Consider the following 22,320-nt stretch of genomic DNA (forward strand, 5'->3'; position numbering starts at 1 on the left):
TCTTTTCTTTTCTTTTCTTTTCTTTTCTTTTCTTTTCTTTTCTTTTCTTTTCTTTTTTCTGTTTTCTTTTTTTCTTTTCTTTTCTTTTCTTTTACTTTAATTTACTTTATGTTGTTTTGTTTCGTTTCGTTTTGTTTATCTGCCGGCTGTACCTTGGACTTCCAATGCTATGTTTATTAAAAGTGGTAAGAGTAAACATCCTTGTGTTTTCCCTGACCTTATAGGAAAAGCTCTCAGATTTTCTCCATTAAGGTTGATTATAGCTGCAGGGTTTTCATAGAAAACATTTATTGCATTGATGTATGTTCCCTGTAAACCTACTTTGGGGGGTTTTAATCATGAATGGATGTTGTAGTATGTCAAGTGCTTTTTCTTCATGTATTGAAATGACCGTATGGTTCTTTTCTTTTAACGTTTATTAATTTTGAGAGAGACAGTGTGAGCAGGGAAGGGGCAGAAAGAGAGTGGGAAACACAGAGTTCGATGGAGGCTCTTGGCTCTGAGCTTTCAGCACAGAGTCCGATGTGGGACTTGAACTCACGAGGCATGGGGTCATGTCCTGAGCTGATGTCGGACTGCTAAAGGATTGAGGCACCCAGGTGCCCTGATCATATGGTTCTTGTCCTTTCTCCTGTTGTTATATTGTATCACATTGATTGATTTGCAAATACTGAACCACCCTTGCAGCTTGGGAATAAATCCCACTTAATTGTGGGATATATTTATAGTTGTTATATCTCCTTTTGGACTGTACCCTTGACTGTTATATAACGTCCTCCTCTGTCTCTTGTTATGTACTTTGTTTTAAGTGTATTTTTTCTATACAAGTATTGCTATTCTAGTTTTTTTTTTCATCTGTTCTTACACCCTATGTCTCTAGATTGGAGCGTTCATTCCATTTACCTTCAAAGAAATGATTGCTATGTATGTATGTATGTATGTATTGCCATTATATTACCTGTTTTCTTGTGGTTTCTAATGATTTTCTCCGATCCTTTCTTGTCTGTCTTTCATGTTTTGCTTATTTTCTTTAGTGAAGTATTTTAATTTATTTATCTTTATTCTTAGCATATTTGTGACTGGATTCTGATATATGGTTACTGCTGGGTTATGTATATAACCTCTTCTGCATTTAGCAGTTTATATTAAGCTGATGGTCATTTACCTTGGAACCCATTATTTTCTCCTCCCTAGGTTTTTGGTAGATGTTATTATATTTCAAATCCATATCTGTGAGTTCCTTAACTATTTTTTACAAAAATATTCATGTTTTACTTGATTTGTGTCTTTTACCTCTATAGTGTCACTTTTGGTCTCTCCTTTCCACTCAAAGAGTCCCTCTTCATATTTCTTGCAGGACTGGTTTAGTGGTACAAACACCTTTAGTTTTTGTTTGGGAAAGTCTGTGTCTACTTCCATTCTGAATGATAGACTTGTTGGATAGAGTATTCTTGGCTGCTAATTTTTCCATTCAGCACTTTGAATATGTGATGTCACTTGCTTCTCGCTTGCCAAGTATCTGTTCAGAAATCTGGTAGCTAGCCTTATGGGTCTTCCCTTCTAAGTGAAGGTCTCTTTGTGTTGCTGCATTTAAGAGTTTTTCTTTATTGTCACTGTAATTTGCAAGTTTGCTTACAATATGTCTGGATGTTGGCCTGATTTTGTTCATTTCGATGTGAATTCTCTAGCCTCCCGGATGTGGACGTTTGTTTCCTCCCCCAATTAGGGCATTTTTCAGCTATTGTTTCCACAAATAAATTTTCTGCCCCCTTTTCTCTTTCTTCTGTGACTCCTACAATATCAATATTGTTATCTCTGCTGCAGTCACTGAGTTCCCTTAGTCTCATCTCACGTTGCAGAATTCTGTTCTCTCTCTTTGGTTCAATGTGATTCATTTCCATTACTCAGTCTTCGAGGTCACTGGTTTGCTCCTCTGCTTCTTCCGTCCCTTTGTTAGTTCCAGCAAGCGTGTCTCTCCTTTACTGTGTCCTCAATGTCTACTGTACTATTTCTTATCTCTAGTCAGGGGTCTCACTCTTCTACTCATTTCACAACTCTAATGAGTATCCTTATGATCATTGCTTTCAAATCTGTATCAGGTATGTTACCTACATCTCTTTGGCTTAGATCTCTGGCTGTGACTTTCACTAGGTCTTTCATTGTGGAAAAACATCTCTGTGTGTCCATTTTGTCTTTTTCTCTGTCTCTGTTTATCTGTGTTAAGAAAGTCAGCTGTACCTTCTGCTCTTGAAACTAATAACGTTATGAAGAAGAGGTCCTGGAGAACTCAACAGTGCACGTCTCCATTTATAGGACCTGGACCTTCAGGAGGCTATCGTATGGGTACTGTTCACAGCCTGCTGTTGTGTCTGGGTTACTTTTCCTTTTAGTGCAGGTGTCTGCATTGATTGCATGCTGTTGTGGGCTGTGCTTCGTCTCATTGGTTTTAGTGGGACCCAGGCAGGCCAGCTGTGGGGTGGTATGCCTGCTGGATAACTTGGGCACAGGGCAGGAGTGTTAGCAAAATTTCACAGGGCTACAATTCCTATGCCAGATTTCTCTATGTTCTTTGTTGGCTGGGGGCTGTGGACCAGCGGTGGAAGCTAGGGGCTTGAGGATATGCACAGAGCATGTCTGTGCCTGGGGACATGTGGCTTAGTGAGACAGATGAGGGTGCATGGATATGTACAGCTGGGTGAGGTGCAGACTGGGGGAGAATAATGGTGCCTGTGAGCTCCCTCGTTGTTGGAGAAGTCCTCCAACACACTCCGGAATCAGCATGAATACATCTGTCTCCTCTTCCCTCAGCATTGTGCAACATGCCATGTTTACATTGCCTCTCTACACACACAGGGATCTGGCTATCACTAATCCTCCTGGATCTCCCAGTGCTGGGTCATTTGACCTCCAAAGCTCCTGTATATGAACACAAAGGCATTCAGCCCCTCTAAGTTCTAATGCCCAATGTTATGGAGATTAGTCTTCCCTGTATGACCTCCCTGGTGTGGGGCTCACTTTTTCTGCCCCTTCTGCAGGCAGACAGCCTCCACCTTTCTGACATTCCTAACCTTTCTGATGCAGCTTCTTTCTACTTCGGTGTGGAGTTTGTTCTGCCAGTCTTTGGATCGCTCTTTGGTTCATGGACTTGGATGTGGATGTTATGCAGTTGAAAACATGGGACAGGGTGAGCTCAGGGTCCTCTTACTTTGCTATTATTAATTTTTTAAAAGTCTTATTATTTTGGATTTTTGAGACATGAGAAGACAGACTCATATCACACATGTACTTCAGGATTGGAAAGTAACTTTCCCACATTTGCTTCTATTATTTTATGTTTTGAAACTCTCTTTAATGGGGTATAATTACATCTAACAAACCTCAAGTTAAAGGGTATACTTTGATGAGATTGAGGGTACAGGACCATGGGTACAGCACCATGAAATCATATGGTTTCTCCCTAAACCTTCCATCATGATCCCTTTGTGTCTAATGCTAATGTTGCTTTTGAAGTAAGGACTACTTTTTTTCCCCCACGTTTTCACATATTGCCCAGGTGTCTGAAAGCTGGCATTGGGGTATCTCCTTTTCCAATAGTCTATATTCCCATAAGTTTTGCAGTCGGTTTACCTTTGGACTTTTGCTTCTATTGCATCTCTCTGTATGTTCACATACTCTCATTGCAATACTTTGATGATGAGGTCTTCATCATCGCTTTAATTTTCACTAAATGGTATGAGCTGCAGTTCCACTTATGACAGAATGCACAGGCTTCCTATGATATGTATTCAAGAGCAAGGCAGATATCCTGAGCACTTGAGCTGAGAAGGTCACCCTGTCTTTTGCCTGCCCTCTTCCCTTCCCTGCGAGACAAGAATCTCCTTTTGTTCACACAGAAATGTGGGTGAAGTCAGTAGAAAACATTGCCTTCTCTCCTCTTCCCTTTATCTCTCAAAATCCTTGCCACTATCTTCTGCCTTTCCCTTTCTCTGACTCAATATCCCAGGCCCACAGTTTCACTCCAGCCATAATCAGGGTGTCCTCCAGCTGCTGGCCTCTGCCCTGTCCATCCCTCAGTGAGAAATCTGGAGTAGGATTATGCATTTCACAAAACTGATCAAGAAATATGTGATCCTCAGAGACCTCCTGCACAAGGTTGCTGTCCGTGGAGACATGGTATCCTGAGGGAGGATCTGACTCCATGTGTGGCCTCCTCACTCATCTCCCACAGTCACTGCTGGTCCCTGATCCTTACCCACCATTACAAATCAGCCATATGCTAGGGTCAGGTACCTGTCTATCTGACCCCAAGCACCAGGAGTCAGTGAATATTTCTAAAATAAATGAGCGCAGGCACCCCATGCATCTAGATATAGGAAGTTACCATCACCCCAGAAAACTCTCTCGGGCTCCTCTGCAAAAAAGGCGATCTTGCTACTATCCTACATCACTGCAACTTCTGCTAGTTTGTTACCTGTGTGTATAGGAACCACACTGTGTACATTCGATGGGGGGTGAGAGTAGGTCTTCCTAGAAGCAAACACTGAAACAGAGACAGAACAGTGAAAGTACTATTAAGGGATACTAAGAAAAACAAAGTGGAGAGCTCAGGGTTAGCAGAGAAAGCATGCAGGCAAATCTGACACATTTTTAAGATATATATAATCAACATACTCTGTCACCTCACACAGTCCTCTTCAAATTTCAAAATAGCTGTCGTATAAGGCAGTGAGATTTGGGGTTATTTCCCTACGGTCTTATGTTTTCCTACATGCATTCCCTCTTCGGTACTTAATCTGTGGCCTCAGATGAACACTTTAGTGTGGATGCATCTGCGAGTCTATATGTAATGGAATATGATTGTCTTCAGATCTCAGATGTAGAACTCTGATATACACATTCTCGTAATTATCTTTTTCTTTCTTTGTCTGGCAGGGCCTGAATCTTAATACAATAAGTGTGCCATTGTCTTCCTTAAAGTGGCGATCCCCAATCCCTGGGCAGAGGCGTTAACCGTCTTAGTTTAATGAACTTCTGTGACCATCTTTTTTTGATGATCATTTGTGTGGCGATATCTTAATTGAAACTGTGAGAAGGGTGAGTGGATATTTCCCAGACATTGTGCAGATGCATTCTGTATTCAATGTCTTCTTTTCATTATGTCCTTAGAAACAAATATTACCCCTCTTTCACAGATAACCCATCTCAGGCTCTGTGTAGGTCCCACTGAGAATTGGTATTCTGGCTGAGATAGCAGGAACACAGGGAAACCCTCGGGATATTGTGAGAGAAGTTTAAGGAGATAGATGCAAAGCCGTAGTCAGGTTATGTCAGGGGTCCAGCAGGGGTGGCATCTGGGCATCCCTGAATTGTAGGTTTACCCAGGCTAAAGGCCAATGCAGGCACTCAGATGATCTAGATCCTGTCTTCACTTTTAGTCTCACTGAAGGATATGAACTTATGCAGACAAGCATTTCCTTAAGACCAAGTTAAATTTCCTATATATCCAGGGCATTTTTTCACCCATAAATATCCAGAACCTTCAGACAACGCAGGGAGACAACAACCTTTTTAGATGATCACCTGGGTGCACTTTGACAAATATGACATTTTGGAGAGGAACCTTGCATTGTGCACTGAGAGTGATCCCACATAGTAGCTCCGTGTGGAACTCATGCTCCCTGCTCAGGCTGTGGTCAGGAATGGGCTGCAACTGCATCTCACTGAACCCAGGACCCTCCCCTCTGCACTTCCTCAAACTCTGCTTACTGTCCTCTAATTTCTCAAATTTCTATTCCTGTGTGATTCAAGTTTCCCCCACTCCTTCACTGGTGCTTTCAACATGGTGACCACAAGGTCTATGTCATATAATGCATGTGCCCCATTTCACACAGGACACCTAAGTCACCTACACTTAGGGGTGCATCTCATCTTTCACAGAACTCAAAACATTGTGTCTGTAAAATATGCACCAGTACGCCCGATACATCTGTCTTTGTGTAAAAATCCTCTTTCTTGTTGACAGGAGAAACCTAAAGCTGACCTCATTACGGGAAAATGATACAGTCCATTGAACATATGTCCTGAGAAACTTGAGATATGTTACAAAGTCCTCAGGCAGTTTTGCAGTTGAATTGCCAAGCCCTAACAACCATCTCTACATTTTTCCCACAAAGTGTTTCACGAAGTAGATGAATATGCTTTAGAAATCCCTAACCACTTCAGTTTATCTACCCAAATAGAGGAGGTGGAGGATGGGGGGGTGGTTCATACCCATGACTGGTGATGAAGGACTGTCCATGGGGTTAGGGTTAGGGGTTAGGGTTAGCGGTTTCGGGGTTAGGGTTAGGGTTAGATTAGATGGTTAGATTTAAAGGGTTGGGATTACGGTGAAGGTTAGGTTTAGGGTTTAGGGGATAGGGTTGGGGAGTAGCTTAGGGTTAGGGTAGGGCTTAGGTGTTAGTGTTAGTATCAGCATTAGCTTCAGGGTTAGGGTCAGGGTCAGGGGATAGGGATTAGGATTTAGGTTTTATTGTTTAGAGTTTAGGTTTTAGGTTTTGGGGTAGGGGTTAAGTTTTTGTGGTTACGTGTTAGTGGTTAGGTTTTAGGGTTATGGTCCAGGTCAGTGTTTGGTTAGGGTTAGTGTTTAGTGTTTATGATTTGGGGATTAGGGTTAGTCGTTAGTGTTCAGGTCTAGGGTTTAAGTTTATGGTTACAGTTAGGATTTGGATTCGGATTTGGGGTTTAGGGTTCAGAGTTTCGGTTAGGGTTTGTATTATTGTTGTGGATGGTGTTAATGTATATTAGCGCCATGGTTTGGGTTAGGGATAGGATTTAGGTCTAGGATTAAGGTTTGGGTTTGGGTTAGGTTAGGGTTAGTAGTTAGGATTAGGGTCTAGGATATTGCAGGGGCTGAACCCACAGCTTTGCAGTTGTCTACCCTAAGGGCTCAGGTGAGGTTCCAAGGTCGGTTGCCTGTCACGATTAGTCTTTTGGTTCTAATCCAGACAACTGTATGGGAGAGTGGTCTGGTAGGCCTCAGGAATATTCTCGGGCAGCTGCAGCCAGGTTTTTGAAATGACATGGTGATGTTCCAAGTTCTAAGCCGAGTGATCCTGCACCACTTCTGGACCCCAGGGCGTGGTGTTGTCAGACTTTGTTATTGGGTCCGCATGGGTAGAGAGCCTTAACTAGGGTTATGGTTTGTTACAGGGACATCGGCAGGATGTAAGCGACTCTAGTTTCGTGATCTCCCTCTAGGACTGAATTGAGGACCCATGCGACGGTGCTTTTCAACTGTAGGTTTAGGGTTGAGATAGTGTTAGGATTCAGTTGAGGGTTCTGTTTAGGTTTAGGCATGGTTTAGGGTTACGTTCCAGGAGACACTAGGCACTGAAACCAGAGCAGTGCAGTTGTTTCCCCGAAAGTCTAATTTGAAGGAACAATGGATGGTGCCGATTAGGATTAGTATTTGAGTTCCAAGGCTAGACAATTGTATGGGCCACTAGTTGGGTAGGCCCCTGGAAATCTCTCTGGATCTTCAACCGGTCCTTCAAAAGAACATAGTATATTACATGTCCTATGCAGAGTTATGCTGCACCGCTTTTGTTCCCCAGGCATGTGGTGTTGTCATACGTTGTTATTGGGTCTAATGTCGAGAGAGACTTATCTAAGGTTAGGGTTCTGTCCAGTGACATTTCCAGCTCCAAGTGAAACTAGTCTCGTCATCTCCCTCGAGGTCTGAAGTGAGGGCCAATATGACGATGCGGAGCAATTGTAGGCTTTGGGTTCGAGTTAGGTTCGGTTTCAGTTGAGGTTTCTGATGAGGGTTAGAAATAGGGTCGGATTTTGTTCCCAGGAGGTTCAAGGCGCTAAACACATAGCAGTGCACTTGTCTCCCTGAAGGGCTGAGTTGAGGGCACAAGGGAGGGTGCCGGTCAGGGCTTGTCTTTGGGTTCCAAGGCCAGACAACTCTATGGGCCACTGGTCGGTTAGGCCTCAGGAATACTTTTGAGTACCTGAAACCCAACCTTGGAAACGACATGGTGATGTTCCAGGTTCTATGTGGAGTGATCCTGCATCGCTTCTGGACCCCAGGCGCATGGTGTTGTCAGATTTTGGTATTCGGTCCCATGGGAAGAGAGCCTTAGCTAGGGTTAGGGTTTGGTCCAGGGACGTCACCAGAGCTGAAGCAACTCCCGTCTCGTGATCTTCCTTGAGGGCTGAAGTGAGGGCCTGGGTGATGGTACGGGTCAAGTGTACCGTTAGGTTTCGAGACTGGGTTAGGTTTTGGTTGGCGGTTCTGGTTCGGGTTAGGGTTACGGTTAGGTCCCAAGAGGCTCCAGGCACTGAAACTACAGCAGTGTGGTTGTCTACCCAACGGGCTGAGTTGAGGGCTCAAGTGAGGGTGCTGGTCAGGATTAGTCTTTGGGTTCTTATGCCAGATATCTCTATGGGCCACTGGTTGGGTAGGCGTCAGGATTCCTCTCAGATAGCTGCAGTTGGGTTTTGGAAACCACATGGTGATGATCCAGATTATTTGTTGAGTGATCCTGCACCATTTCTGCACCCCAGGCGCTTGGTGTTGCCAGACTTTGGTATGGGGTCCCCATTGGGAAAGAATCTTAGCTTGTGATAGGTGTCGGTCTAGGGACATCACCAGGGCCAAAGCAACTCCAGTCTTGTGATCTCCCTCGAGGGCTGAAGTGAGGACCCATGCGACGGTGCGGCTCAACTGTAGGGTTAGTTTTTGAGATAGGGTTAGGTTTTGGTTGAGCGTTCTGGTTAGCGTTAGGTCCCAACAGGCTCCAGGAGCTGAAGCCACAGCAATGCAGTTGACTCCCCGAAGGGCTGAATTGAGGGCACAAGGGAGGGTGCCCTCAGGATGAGTCTTTGGATTCCAAGGCCAGACAACGCCGTGGGACAGTGTTCGGATATTCCTCAGGAATACTCTTGAACAGCTGCCACCGGGCCTTGGAAATGACATGGTGATGTTCCAGATTCTATGCTGAGTGATCCTGCACCGCTTCTGGACCATAGGCGCGTGGTGTTGTCACTTTGGTATTGGGTCCTTATGGGGAGAGAGCCTTATCTAGGGATAAGGTTCGGTCCAGAGACAACACCAGAGCCGAAGCGACTCCAGTCTCGTGATCTCCCTCGAGGGCTGAATTGAGGGTCCTTGCAATGGTGTGAGTCATGGGTTTGGGTTCGAGATACCGCTAGGTTTCTCTTGAGGGTTCTGGTTAGGGTTAGGGTTAGGTCCCAGGATTCTCCCTGTGCTGAACCCACAGCAGTGCAGATGTCTCCCTGCAAGGCTGAGTTGAGGGCACAAGGGAGGGTGCCGCTCAGGATTAGTCTTTGGGTCCCAGGCCATACAATTCTATGGATCTCTCGTCAGTTAGGACTCAGGAATTCTCTTGTGCACCTGTACTCAGGCCTTGGAAATGACTTGGTGATGTTCCAGTTTCTATGCTGAATGATCCTACATCGCTTCTGGACCCCAAGTACGTGGTGTTGCGAGACTTTGGTGGGTCCCAATGGGGAGAGAGCCCTAGCTAGGGTTAGGGTTTGGTCCAGGGATGTCCCCAGATGCAAAGTGACTCAAGTCTCTTGATCTCCCTCGAGGGCTGAAGTGAGGGCCCATGTGACGGTGCGGGTCAAGTGTAGCATTAGGTTTCGGTTGAGGGTTCTGGTTAGGGGTAGGGTTAGGTCCCAGGAAGCTCCTGGCTCTGAGTCCACAGCAGTGCAGTTGTCTCCCCGAAGGGCTGAGTTGAGGGCACATGGGAGGATGCCGATCATTTTTAGTATTTCCGTTCCATTTCCAGACAACTGTATGGGCCATTGGTTGTGTAGGCCTCAGCAATCATTTCAGAAAGCTGTAGCCCGGCCTGAAAAACGACATGCTGAAGTTCCAGGTTCTATCTGGAATGATCCTTCACTGCTTCTGGACCCCAGGTGTGTGGTGTTGTCAGACTTTGGTTTTGGGTGTCCATGGGTAAGAGCCTTAGCTAGAGTATGGTTCCATCCAGGGTTGTCTCCAGGCTGAAACAACACCACTGTTGTGAATTCAATGGAGGGCTGATGTGTGGCTGTGAGTCTGCTATAGGGTTAGTGTGCTAGATACGGTTAGGCTTAGGGTGAGGGTTATGTTTCGGTTCACCGTTAGTGTTAAGTTCCAGGTGAGTGAAGGCAGTGACTCTACAGCAAAGCAGTTGTCTTCCTGAAGGCCTGAGTGCAGTACAGAAGGGAGGGTTTTCGTTCGCATTAATCTTTGGGTACCAAAGCCAGACAAACATATGGCCCACCCTTTGGGTAGGCCTCAGGATTCTTCTCGTGCAGCTGCTGTCGTGCTTTGCATATGACATGGTGATGTTCCACATTTCATGCCTAGTATTTATGCACCGATTCTTGATCTCATGTATGTGCTGATGTCAGACTTTGTAAATGAGTCCCCCTGGGGATAGACACTTAGCTAGGGTCAGGGTTCAGTATAGGGAAGTCGCCAAGCCCGAAGCGACACCAGTGTTTTGAATGCCATGGAGCGCTGAATTGAGGGCACATGCGTGGCTGTGAATCTGGTTTAGAGTTAGTGTACTAGATAGGGTTAGGGGTAGGGTGAAGGTTATGGTTAGGGTTATGATTAGGGTTAGGGTCAAGTCTCAGGAGGCTGTAGGCACTGAACCCACAACACTGGTGTTATCTCCATGAAGGGGTGAGTGGTGTCCCCAAGGGAGGGTGTCAATCAGGACTAGTCTTTGGGTTCCAAGGCCAGACAAATGTAAGGGTCACCCTTCGGGTAGGTCTCAGGATTCGTCTCGTGCAGCTGCAGTCGCGCTTTTGAAATGAGATAGTGATGTTCCACATTCCATGTCGAGTATTTCAGTACAGATTCTCGAAACCGTGTGCATGCTGTTGTCAGACTTGGAATTGGGTCCCGACGGGGAGAGAGCCTTACCTAGGGTTTGTGTTAGGTCCAGGGAAGTCAGCAGGAGCGAATCGACTCCAGTTTCGTGATCTCCCTCGAGGACTGAATTGAGGGCCTATGCGACAGTTCGGGTCAAGTGTAGGATTTGGGTTAATGTTAGGGTTAGGTGTAGGGTGAGGGTTATGTTTAGGGTTACGTTAGGGCTGGGGTTCGGTCCCAGGAGTCTCTAGGCACTGATCCCACCGCAGAGCAGTTGTCTCCCCGATGGGCTGAGTGGAGTACACAAAGGAAGGTGTCAGTCAGGATTAGTGTTTGGTTTCCATTGCCAAACAAATATTGGGCAAGCTTCATATAGGCCTCAGGAATCCTCTCGTTCAGCTGCAGTTCCTCTTTGAAAATGACATAGTGTTGGGGCGCCTGGGTGGCGCAGTTGGTTAAGCGTCCGACTTCAACCAGGTCACGATCTCGCGGTCCGTGAGTTCGAGCCCCGCGTCAGGCTCTGGGCTGATGGCTCAGAGCCTGGAGCCTGTTTCCGATTCTGTGTCTCCCTCTCTCTCTGCCCCTCCCCCGTTCATGCTCTGTCTCTCTCTGTCCCAAAAATAAATAAACGTTGAAAAAAATTAAAAAAAAAAAAAAGAAAATGACATAGTGATGTTCCACGTTCCACATCGAGTATTTCTGCACCGTTACTCGAACTCATGTGCGTGCTCTTGTCAGACTTTGCAATTGGGTCCCCATGGGGACAGAGCCTCAGTTAGGGTTAGGTTTCGGTCCAGGGGAGTCACCATGGCAGAAGCCATAGCAGTGTTGTGAATTCCATGGGGGGCTGAAGTGGGGGTTGTGCGTGGCTATGGGTCTGGTGTAGCTTATCAAGGTTGATAGGGTTAGGTGTAGGGTAAGAATTATGTTTAGGATTAGGGTTAGGTTTAGGTCCCAGAAGACTCCAGACACTGATCCCACAGCAGAACTGGTGTTAACCCGAGGGGCTGAGTGGAGTACCCAAGAGAGGGTGTCGGTTAGGATTAGCCTTTGACTTCCAAGGCCAGAGAAATGTATGTGTCACCCTTCGTGTAGGACTCAGGAAGCCTCTCGTGCAGCTGCAGTCGTGCTTTGGAAATGACATGGTGATGTTCCACGTTCCATGCCAAGTATTTCTTCACTGATTCTCGAGCCCGCATGCGTACTGTTGTCAGACTTTGGAATTGGGTCCCCGAGCCTTAGCTAGTGTTAGGGTTTAGTCCAGGGAAGTCGCCAGGCCCGAAGCAACTCTGGTTTTGTGATCTCCCTTGAGGGCTGAATTGAGGGCACATGCGAGGGTGTGGTTCAATGTAGGGTAGGGTTAGATATAGGGGTAGGTGTAGGGTGAGGGTAATTGTTAGGGGTACAGTTAGGGTTATGGTTTGGAAACAACATGGTGATGATATATATTCCATGCCAAGTATTTCTACACCTGTTTCGAACCCTTATGTGTGCTATTGTCAGATTTTGTACTTGTTTACCCATGGGAGAGACACTTAGATAGGTTTAGGGTTTGGTCCAGGAATGTCACCAGGGCCAAAGCAACTCCAGTGTTGTGAATTCCATGGAGCTCTGAAGTCAGGGCACATGCGCAGCTGTGGGTCTGGTGTAGACTTAATGAGATAGATAGGGTTCAGTGTAGGGTGATATTTATGGTTAGGGTTACTGTTAGGTTTAGGTTTAGGTCCCATGAGACTCCAGACACTGACCCCAAACAGAGCAGGTGTCAACCTGAAGGGCTGAGTGTAGTACACAACGGAGGGTGCCCGTCAGTCTTCGTATTTGGGTTCCAAGACCAAACAAATGTATGGGCCACCCTTTGGGTAGGCCTCAGGATTCCTCCCCTGCAGCTGCAGTCGTGCTTTGGAAGTGACATGGTGATGTTCCAAGTTCCATGCCAACTATTTCTGGACCAATTCTTAAACCAGTGTGAGAGTTGTTGTCAGACATTGGAATTAGGTCCCAACGCATACAGAGCCATAGCTAGGGTTAGAGTTCATTCCAGCGGTGTGGCTATGGCCGAAGAGACTCCAATCTCGTAATCTCGCTGCAGGGCTCAATTGAGTGCCCATGCGAGTGTGTGGATCAAGTGTAGTGTTTGGGTTAGAGATAGGGTTAGGTGCAGGTTGGAGTTTACGATTAGGGTTAGGGTTAGGTCCTAACCCAGCAAACTCCAGGCACTGAACGCACAACAGAACAATTGTCTCCCCGAAGGGCTGAGTGTAGGATACAAGGGAGGGTGCCTGTTAGGATTAGTCTTTGGGTTCCACGGCCAGGAAAATGTATGGGCCACCCTTTGGTTAGGCCTCAGGAATCCTCTTGTGCAACTGCAGCTGTGCTTTTGAAATGACATGGTTATGTTCCTCGTTCCATGCTGAGTATTTTTGCACCGATTCTCGAACCCTTGTGGGTGGTGTTGTCAGATTTTAGAATTGGGTCCCCATGGGGAGAAAGCTTTAGGTAGGGTTAGGGTTCAGTCCAAGGAAGTCGACAGGGCTGAAGCGACTCCAGTCTCATGATCTCCATCAAGGGCTGTGTTGAGGGCCCTAGAAAAGGTGGGGGTCAAGTATAGGGTTCAATTACAGATAGGGTTAGGTGTAAGTTGAAGGTTATGTTTAGGGTTACGGTTAGGGTTAGTTTTAGGTCCCAGGAGGCTCCAGGCACTGAACCCACAACAGTGCAGTTGTCTCTCCGAAGGGATGAATAGAGTACATAAAGGAGTGTGCCGGTCAGTATCACTTCATAGGATCCAAGGCCAGAGAGATGTTTGGGCCACCCTTGGAATAGTCCTCTGGAATCCTGTCGTGCAGCTGCAATCACACTTTGCAAAAGATATGGTGATGTTCCATGTTCCATGCCGAGTATTGTTGCACCGATTCTCGAACCTGTGTGCGTGCTGTTGTCAGACTTTTGAACTGGGTCCCCATGGGGATAGACACTTAGCTAGGGTAAGAGTTCTGTACAGGGAATTGCTAAGGCCGAAACGACACCAATGTTGTCAATTCCATGGAGGGCTGAAGTGAGGGCACATGTGCGGCTGTGCATCTGGTTTACTTTTCATGTGCTAGATAGGGTAGGTTGAGGGTTATGTTTAGGGTTATGTTTACGGTTAGTGTTAGGTCCCAGGAGGCTCTCCATCCATGTAGTTTCAAATGGCAAGATTTTGTTCTTTTTGATGGCTAAGTAATATTCCATGGTGTGTGTATGTATGTAGGTGTATACACACACACGCACACACACATATTCATACTATGTATGTATGTATGTATGTATGTATGTATATATACCACGTCTTTATCCATTCATCCATCGATGGACATTTGGGCTTTTTCCTTACTTCAGCTATTGTTGATAGTACTGCTATAAACTTTGGGGTTCACGTGTCCCTTCGAAGTAGCATATCTGTATCCCTTGCATAAATACCTACTAGTGCACCTGCTGGGTTGTTGAACAGTCTTCTTTTTCATTTTTTGAGGAACCTACATACTGTTTTCCAGAGTGGCTTCACCAGCAGTGCAAGCCCGTGCACCAGCAGTGCAAGAGTTCCTCTTTCTCCATTTCCTCGCCAACATCTGTTGTTGCCTGTGTTGTTAATGTTAGCCATTCTCACAGGGGTGAGGGGGTGTTTCATTGTGGTTTTAATTTGTATTTTCCTGATGAGTGATTTTGAGCATTTTTTCATGTGTCGGTTGGCCATCTGGATGTCTTCCTTGGAGGAGTGTTTGCTCGTGTCTTTGCCCATTTCTTCACTGGATTACTTGTTTTTTTGGTATGTTCTTGAGTTTGTTATGTTCTTTATAGATTTTGAATACTAATCCTTTATCTCATATGTCGTTTGCAAATATCTTCTCCCATTCTGTTGGTTGCCTTTTAGTTTTGCTGATTGTTTCCTTCTCTGTGCAGAAGCTTTTTATTTTGATGAGGTCCTAATACTTCAGTTTTGCTTTTGTTTTCCTTGCTTCTGGAGATGTGTTGGGTAAGAAGATGTGGATGCCAACATGAAGAGGTTTTTGCCTGCTTTCCCCTTGAGGATTTTGATGGCTGCCTATCTTACATTTAGGTCTTACATCCGTTTTGAGTGTGTTTTTGTGTGAGAAAGTGGTCCAGGCTCATTCTTCTGCATATCACTGTCCAGTTTTCCCAGCACACTTGCTGAGGAGACTGTCTTTATTCCATTGGATCTTCTTTCTTTTGGTCAAAGATTAGTTGGCCATACATCTGTCGGTCCAATTCTGTGTTCCTGTTCTGTTCCATTGATCTGAGTGTCTGTTCTTGTGCCAGTACTGTACTGTCTTGATGATTACAGCTTTGTAATACAGCTGGAAGTCCAGGATTGTGATACCTCCTACTTAGGGTTTCTTTTTCAAGATTGCTTTGGCTATTCGGGGTCTTTTCTGGTTCCATACAAATTGAAGGATTGTTTTTTGTAACTCTGTGGAGAATGCTGGTGTTATTTCTATAGGCATTCAGTTGAATATATAGATTGCTTTGGGTACTATTGACATTTTAACAATAGTTGTTCTTCCTGTCCAGGTGCATGGAATGTTTTTCGTTTTTGTGTGTTTGTCATCTTCAATTTATTTCATAATCTTTCTATAGATTTCAGTGTATAGATTTTTCACCTCTTTGGTTAGATTTATTCCTAGGTATTTTATGGGTTTTGGTGCAATTGTCAACGGGATGGATTCTGTGATTTCTCTTTCTGTTGCTTCTTTGTTTGTGTATAAGAATGCAACTAATTTCTGGGCATTAATTTTATACCCTGCCACTTTGCTGAATTCATGGATCATTTAACAGTTTTTTGGTGGAACCCTGTTATCAAGAAATGATGCTGTATTTTGTCAAATGCTTTCTCTGCATCTATTGAGTGCATCATGTGGTTCTTGTCCCTTCTTTTATTGATGTGATGAATCACATTGATTATTTTGTGGATATCGATCCAGCCTTGTATTGCAGGTTAAATCCCACTTGGTCATGGTGAATAAAGTTTAGGTGTATCATTGGATCTGGTTGGCTAATATCTTGTGGAAGATTTTTGCACCCATGTTCATCATGAAAATTGGTCTATACTTCTACTTTTTAGTGGGATCTTTGTCTAGTTTTGGAATCCAGGTAATGCCGACTCATAGGAAGAGTTTGGATGTTTCCTTCCATTTCTATTTTTGGGACAGCTTCAAGAGAATAGGTGTTAACTCATCCTTAAATGTTGGGTAGAATTCCCCTGGAGAGCCATCTGGCCCTGGGCTCTTGTTTTTTTGGGAGATTTTTGATTACTAATTCAATTCTTTAATGGTTATGGGTTTGTTCAAATTTTCTATTTCTTCCTCTTTCAGTTTTCATAGTTTGTGTATTTCTAGGAATTTGTCCATTTCTTCCAGATTGTCCATTTTATTTGGTATATAATTGCTGATAATATTCTCTTATTCTTGTTTGTATTTCTCCTGTGTTGGTTGTGATCTCTCCTCTTTCATTCTTGATTTTATTTATTTGGGTCCTTTCTTTATTCTTTTTGATCCAACTGGCTGGTGGTTTATCAATTTTATTAATTATTGCAAAGAACTAGCTTCTGGTTACATTGATCTCTTCTACTGTTTGTGTGTGTGGGGGGGGTTGTTGTTTGTTTTTGTTTTTGTTTTCAGTTTTGAAAGCATTGATTTTTGCTGTAATCTTTATCATTTCTTGTCTTCTGCTGGATTTGGATTTTATTTGATGATCTTTTTTCCATTACTTTAAGGTATAAGCTTATGTTGTGTATCTGAGACTTTTCTTCCCTCTTTAGGAAGGCCTGGATTGCTAAACTTCCTCTTATGACTACCTTTGTTGCATCCCAGAGGTTTTGGACTGTGGTGTTATCAGTTTTATTGGCTTCCATGTACTTTTTAATTTTCCCTTTAACTTCTTGGTTCACCCATTCATTCTTTTTTTTTTTAATTTTAGTTTTTATTATTTACAATTTACATCCAAATTAGTTACCGTATAGTGCAACAGTTATTTCATGAGTAGATTCCTTAGTGCCCCTTACCCATTTAGTCCATGCCCCCCACAACCCCTCCAGTAACCCCATGTTTGTTCTCCATATTTATGTGTGCTCTTCTTTTGTACACCTCCCTGTTTTTATTTTTGTTTCCCTTCCATTATATGTTCATCTGTTTTGTGTCTCAAAGACCTCCTATGAGTGAAGTCATATGATATTTGTCTTTCTCTGACTACTAATTTCACTTAGCAGAATACCCTCTAGTTCCAACCATGTAGTTACAAATGGCAAGATTTCATTCTTTTTGATTGCTGAGTAATACTCCATCACACACACACACACACACACACACACACACACACACACACCACATCTTTATCCATTCATCCATCAATGGACATTTGGGCTTTTTCCATACTTTGGCTATTGTTGATCGTGGTGCTATAATCATGGGGGTGCATGTGTCCCTTCAAAACAGCACACCTGTATCCCTTAGATAAATGCCTTGTATTGCAATTGCTGTGTCGTAGGATAGTTCTCTTTTTAGCTTTTTGAGGAGCCTCCGTACTGTTTTCCAGAGTGGCTGCAGCAGCTTGCATTCCACTATTCATTGTTCCATAGGATGTTCTTCAGTCTACAAGTATTTGTTATCTTTCCAAATTTTTTCTTGTGGTTGATTTAGAGTTTCATAGCATTGGGGTCTGAAACTGTGCATGGTATGATCTCTATATTTTTGTATGTGTTGAGTACAAGTAAACATAAAATTATTTGTTTATTTATTTTAGAGAGAGAGAGAGACAGGGGCAGAGAGAGAGGGAGACACAGAATCCAAAGCAGGCCTCAGGCTCTGAGCTGTCAGCACAGAGTCCGACACAGGGCTCAAACTCACAAACCATGAGATGACGACCAGAGCTGAAGTCAGATGCTTAACTGAATGAGCCTCGCAGGCACCCACTTTAGTGACATTTTAAGTGACACCGTTCAAAGTGCACTTGCTACCTTGCAAACTCAGAGAGAGAGAAAGAAATGTGAAGAATCAGGAGGTAGTTAAGAGTTGGCTGCTGAGTTTTACCGTAATTTGGCTTTGGAGGGTTTTTGTTCATTGGGTGAAGTGAGCACAGCATATTTGCCTGCCATTTACCACAGCAGACAGCGGGCCTCTGGGAGCCAAAACTCTTTCTGACCAATGAGCTGGAATTTTACTAGGACAGCCAAGATGAGATTTGCTATTTCAAGGACTAGGAGTTATCTTTTATTTTCACAACTCAGTAATTATCACATCATTCAACTCTGCCCTCCAAGATATGTAGAAAATACCCAAATATAGTTGAGAGAGAAAGGGTGATAGCCAAAGTGTATAATCCTTTCCCTTTAAAAAATATGTTTAAATTATGCTTTATGATTTTCTTTAATTTTAGTGAGGGGGCATGCAAGTGGGGGAGAGGGAAAGAGAGAGAATCTTAAGCAGGATTCACACTCAGTGTGGAGCCCAACACAGGTCTGGATCACATGATCCTACAATCGTGACCTGACACAAAATCAAGAATCTGATGCTCAACTGACTGAGCCACCCAGGTGCGCAATAGTCTCTTTCTCTCTGAATGCTGAATAGTAAATTTTCAACGTGAATGGGGGATAAACAGGCATACATACATACATACGTCACTAAGAAAGCCATGAGTTGTTAGACATGAACTATTTTCCATCATCTTTGTCTTCTAGTTATATTCATGCCTCTAGTGTTTGTTGATTGCAATGCACGATCTTGCTGTGTGAGGTACAAATTGTTGTGTGATCAGTTTTCCGTGAAAGTCTTTCCTCATATCTGTCTTAACCACAAGGTGCCAATGTTGAATTCGAGGATGTAGAGCTAAGAGCCTTGAGGTCCAATAACTGTCAACTAGAAGTTATATTTTCTGTTGGGGAGAAATCCCCATATGATGGCAATGACTTTGCATTGGTAAGGGAAAGAATACTTTCATGCCTTCATGGTTCTTGTGCTTTTTGTGTCTCACCAAAATCAAGACTCAGGTCATGTGCATGTTTATCAAGCAAACACCTTTTTTTTTTTTTCCAGAAAATAAAAACGCCCTGGAAGACAAGTGTAATGCATTGAGGTCTGTGAAAGCCACAAAGGAAGCAAAAGTCAAACAGCTGAAGGAGAAAGCACATAACCTGGAAGAATTCTATGAACAAAGAAAAGTGCCTACAAAAAAAGTAAGATGGGGGCGCTTGGGTGGCTCAGTCGGTTGAACGTCCAAATTCGGCTCAGGTTATGATCTCACGGTCCATAAGTTCAAGCCCCATGTCGGGCTCTGTGTTGACAGTTCAGAGCCTGGAGCTTGCTTTGGATTCTATATCTTCCTCTGGCCCTACCCAACTCGCACTCTGTCTCTATCAAAAAATGAATAAACGTTAAAAAAAATTTAGAAAAGTAAGATGTTCATGTCAGAACTGTCACAAGGACCGTATTGTATGGGAGAACATGGCAGCCAGTAGAGATAATTGTATTTCTTTTGGAACTGGGTCCAGAGTATTTTTGCCCAATGCATTCAGTAGAATTGGACCTTCCCTTCCTACCTCGCTTTCTGTAACGTAACCTGCATTTTCCTTTCTCCTAAGTGCTTGCCACACATTGTGTCATGTTTTGGGGGCGGCAGAGGGAAGGTGCCATCATTAATAACGTTAATACCTGGATCCACTCTGGATCCACCTACACTGTCCTATAGGTTTCAATCGCATCACACTGTTTTGTCACCCAGCAATTAGGTCATTTTTGTTCAGGACCAGACATGGGTCAAAAATGTGTGGGGAAAAAATTGAATTCTCTTGCTGCAGAAACAATGGAAGTTGCTTTCTGGAAAGTGGGTAGGGGTACCAGCAGTACTGGATCCCTGCATCCATTCTGCCAGTGAGATTGCTCACTGCAGGCCCAATCCCTAAGAAAGTCGTTTCCTGTCCCCTGATTTTTCAAGTGTAACTCTTCTGAGTCTTGGCCAAAGCCCGCAGCTTCACTAGGGCTCATCTTTGCTGGCCTCCCCTGAAGTACACTTCTTTACTTCTAAGTCTGTGCCCATAAAGTTGTTCAGCTTCTTTGCCATTCAAGTGTATGCACCCCACATCAATGATGAGTCCTAGGGAGTTTGGGTCCAACTGCCAGGCTGGCTTCGTCCTGGGCTTCCTTCTTCTCCATCTTGGTCTTGTGTGTCTTTGTGGGGTTGTCAGATACTTGGTGCATTCAGTCACATGTTTCCTCCTTTGTACAGTATTTCCTTTTGTTCTCAGGAGGAGATGGGGGACTTTAGAGTCCCTCACTCGTGTTGGAAAGGGAAGTCTTCTCTTCCCTGGAGACTCACCTTTATGTTCGTCCTTCCCACAGCTGGGGTTAGGGCTTGCTCTGTCTCACTGGCATCTTGTTTTTGTTAACTCGTAAGCTCTTTCTGTGAGTGGGTACAGCACCCTGACCACCTCTCTATCTTCAACCCCTTACAACAGAGCCACTACATTACAACCACTCCAGCAAGCATTTGCCCAAGGACTGCCTGAGAGGCCAGAAGGAAATGCATGTGCCTTTCTCTGTCTAGTGCTTTTGTGTCATTTGCTAAGAGATTTTCAATTTTGCATGTGATTCTTGAGTACATCAAGTGTCAAGTTGAAACCATCTCAGTCAACACCACAAAGAAAATGGTCTGAGGGCAACACAGCAACCCAGCCTTGCCAAGCATTGCCTTCTGCTGCCTTCACTATCAATGGAATGAGTCTTGTTAAAGTAGATTTGGCTCCATGAAGTTGAGAGTTTTCCACCTGACATCTCTTTCCTGGAAGTAAACCCAGACTGTGTGACAGTTCATATCAGGTTGTACGTCAGGAGATGAGGTTGTTCTAAGATTGGCCTTTTCAAGGTGGAGGCAGGGGTTGCAGTCCTGAACGCTAGCGATGTCTGGGAGTGAGCTGCAATGTTAGTGAAACCATATTCTGGAAGGTCGTCTTTCAGGTGATTGCCTGTGTCATGGTACAACTTTTGGACTGAGAATCAGGGCTCCCCATGGAGGTGTAAGACTAGTGATGATCCCTTGATTCATCCTAATGGGTACAGTTGGTCAGATACGGTTTTTCACTCACTGATGAAATGAGTCTTCGCCATATCAAACAAAAGACCAACTCTGGGAAGGCACAAAGTACAATGTTATTTGATGACTTTATGATAAAGGAGAGGAAACGAGAACTAGAAAGACAGTTCCAATAGTAGAGACGTGGCAGCAGACAGAAGTTGAATTTTCTTGAACTTAAATGGGGTGTTCACTTCATTTCTCTGATTGGGTTGTCAGTGTGTGCATTTATGGGAGAAGTGGGGGAAGGGATATTTGCATAGGCCTTCAAGAGTGCTGGGAGGTAAAAAGGGAGAACCTCTGGACCTTGGTCCTGACTGTGTATGTAACTTTCCCATCTTAGGAAGCTGAAAATGACACTGTGAACTGGCGGCAAAGAAGAATCAGCTAGCAGCTGCAGGTAAAATTTGAAAGTAGCTACAGAAGGGGCGCCCGGGTGGCTCAGTCGTTTAAGCGTCCAACTTCAGCTCAGGTCATAATTTCACAGTCCGTGAGTTCGAGCCCCGTGTCAGGCTCTGTGCTGACAGGCCAGAGCCTGGAGCCTGTTTCAGATTCTGTTACATCTCTCTCTGTCCCTCCCCCGCTCATGCATGTGCTCTCTCTCTCTCTGTCTCAAAAATAAATAGACATTAGGGAAAAAAAAGAAAATAGCTACAGAAGAAATAAACAAGTACAAGTGAGTTCAGCTAGTAATTACCAGGAGCTCATGAAACCGCTGTTCATTTTTTGGTTTTTAATCTTTTTGAAAAGTTTAAAGTCAACATATGCATAGAGTATTAACAGATAAAAAAGGTAAGTTTTAGAAAGAATAAAATAATTAAGTTTCTAAACATTTGCAGATCTCAAGTAGTGACCAGACTGTGTGGAAACTTTGTCCATGCTAACATTCCTCGGGGGTGGTGTCAATTGTCATCATCTGTAGGAAAGCAGTGTGTCGTACAATGAATCATACCCATCAACGTGGTAGTGCCATTTCATGGCCCTCGTCTTTGCAACCCTGGGAAACATGGTGAGGATATAAGTTATAGAAGAATAGATCTTTATGATAAAAGACACTTGTCACATGATGAGTTAGAGAAAGATTGAAAATGGGAAGGAATTCTATGAACTCTGAACCCTACAGGCATGGGATAATGAGTAAGGAAAGGATGTGACAATAGCTTTGATCCTACTGTACATTGATAATCATGGGCAAAGTGTTTCATGTGTAAGAATAAATTGTATCAGGGGACAGATATGAGGTTGGTGGGAACGTGGGCAGCTTATTTAAAATCATACCCAATATTGGGCCTTATCTG

The 22,320-nt window shown here is 44.1% G+C and overlaps 2 long non-coding RNA genes across 16 annotated transcripts in view; one reads left to right on the plus strand and one right to left on the minus strand.

The window, feature by feature from the left end:
* The window catches only part of LOC123383718, a 44,019-nt gene that overhangs the window by 11,933 nt on the left and 9,766 nt on the right, over nucleotides 1–22,320 (plus strand). For 14 of the 15 annotated variants that reach the window (XR_006593779.1, XR_006593781.1, XR_006593778.1 and 11 more), the window contains exons 2-4: nucleotides 18,991–19,130; nucleotides 21,366–21,422; nucleotides 21,862–22,031. This is a non-coding gene — a long non-coding RNA (uncharacterized LOC123383718). The remainder of the gene's footprint in view (nucleotides 1–18,990; nucleotides 19,131–21,365; nucleotides 21,423–21,861; nucleotides 22,032–22,320) is intronic. The other variant, XR_006593776.1, reaches the window with a different exon arrangement.
* LOC123383719 overlaps nucleotides 21,741–22,320 on the minus strand; it is a 43,779-nt gene continuing 43,199 nt past the window's right edge. Inside the window, exon 8 of the long non-coding RNA XR_006593782.1 lies at nucleotides 21,741–22,019. This is a non-coding gene — a long non-coding RNA (uncharacterized LOC123383719). The remainder of the gene's footprint in view (nucleotides 22,020–22,320) is intronic.

Source organism: Felis catus, unplaced genomic scaffold (assembly GCF_018350175.1).
Source record: "Felis catus isolate Fca126 unplaced genomic scaffold, F.catus_Fca126_mat1.0 Un_scaffold_67, whole genome shotgun sequence".
NCBI classification, from domain to species: domain Eukaryota; kingdom Metazoa; phylum Chordata; class Mammalia; order Carnivora; family Felidae; genus Felis; species Felis catus.